Here is a 2,066-nt window from a genome sequence, read left to right as displayed (position 1 = left end):
AAAAAGAATCCTCCTGCCAATGCAGGGGACACGGGTTTGAGCCCTGGTCTGGGAAGATCCCACATACTGTGAAGCAGCTAAGCCCATGTGCCACAACTACAGAGCCTGCGCTCTAGAGCCTGCAAGCCACAACTACTGAGCCCGTGTGCCACAACTACTGAAGCCTGTGAGCCTAGAGCCCATGCTCTGCAACGAGAAGCCACCACAATGAGAAGCACGCACACTGCAAGAAAGAGTAACCCCCGCTCGCCGCAACTAGAGAAAGCCTGCATGCAGCAACGAAGACCCAACACAGCCAAAAATAAATAAATTAAATAAATAAATTTATTAAAAAATAAATAAAAAATTTTTTAAAGTGCCTAATGGAGCAGGACTTCTTTTTAAAGCAAATTTCCTAAGAGCAGCATAATGCAGAATGGAACTGAAATCCAAGTAGATTTCTTCATTTGTAAATAAGTTTAGTGAAATTGGGTATTACTCATCCCCAAATCTTGAACTGCATTGTCTTCTTGTTAAATTGAATTTTTATAGGTTAGAAGAAGACCCAATGAAATGATACATTAAAACTGGGTATCCATTTACCAATGAATGACAAATATATGTGGTGAGATTAAGACAATTAACTTGTCCTTCAGAGCATTTTATAAATAGTATCCACTAAATCAAATATCTATTAAAAACACATGCATATTAGTACGTGTTGAAGTATTAAGCTTCACATTGTTGGATTTGACTATGGGAGTCCCACTCAAGAGATTGAAAGAGGAATGACTGGAATTTTGTCAAGACATCTGAAAATAGAACCCTTCCTAATCTTATTCTTTTCCTCTAGCTAATGGATCAGTAAAGGTCAGGAAGAAATGGAAAATTATGAAATCCTCACTTTGAATGAAATCAGTTCCACTAAAGAGTGTAAATGTCTCTTTTCCCTTTGATTTTGGGGAAAAGACAGAAATGAACTGACTTTGAAGATATGAAAAAACAGATACCTAAATGCCTACCCAGGGGTACTTCCCTGGTGGCACAGTGGTTAAGAATTCGCCTGCCAATGCAGGGGACACGGGTTCGTGCCCCAGTCTGGGAAGATCCCACGTGCCGCAGAGCAACTAAGCCCGTGCGCCACAACTACTGAGCCTGTGTGCCACAACTACTGAAGCCCATGCGCCTAGAGCCCATGCTCTGCAACAAAGAGTAGCCCCCGCTCACCGCAACTAGAGAAAGCGCGCACGCAGCAACTAAGACCCAACACAGCCAAAAATAAATAAATAAATTTATTTATCTTAATAAATAAATAAATAAATGCCTACCCAGGATTATTTGCTTACCATCCTGATTTCTGATCTAAAGTGCACCAGAAAGAGGATTACTATACTTTACTGGAAGACTGTAAGACTCTCAGTGCTCCCTTTTCCCTCTCTCGCTTACTGATTGTGAGCGCATAAGCCATCAGTTTAACTAATCTGGGCCTCATTTCCTCCAGAAACAAAATGGCAATAATGACATATGTATAGAGGCATAGAACTGGATCAAATGAGATTTTAAGAACCCTCTCAAGGTATATGATTTTCAGTTCATAGACTTATCTAATAAAGTTGGAGTTACTCAAACCTATATAAACACCCTTAAAACCATTCCACATCCAGATTACATTGTAATGTGTAATATAGTTTGTTTCAAATTATTTGGAGATTAGTCCATATAAAATGCTCACTATGAAAAAAGACTAATCCAGATGTATTAACCTCAGGCTCTGTAAATAATAGTAATATCTGGACAATTTCAGAGTGATAATATGAACGTAAGTTAGAGACAGTACAGATATAGAGTTATTGGTTTTTACTTGCTCAGTGTTACTTCAGAAGAAGAAGTCTATGGGGTTTAGTTTTTTTTGTTTGTTTGTTTTTTCTTTTTTCCATGCATATATAATAACCCAAAGTCAATATAAATCGACGTCGAACATACACTCCAATTTTTTTTTTTTTTTTTTTTTTTTTTTGCGGTACGCGGGCTTCTCACTGTTGTGGCCTCTCCCGTTGCGGAGCACTGGCTCTGGACGCGCAGGCTCA

The sequence above is a fragment of the Lipotes vexillifer genome, unplaced genomic scaffold (genome assembly GCF_000442215.2).
Source record: "Lipotes vexillifer unplaced genomic scaffold, Lipotes_vexillifer_v1.1 scaffold837, whole genome shotgun sequence".
NCBI lineage: Eukaryota > Metazoa > Chordata > Mammalia > Artiodactyla > Lipotidae > Lipotes > Lipotes vexillifer.
This window is presented reverse-complemented; position numbering follows the sequence as displayed.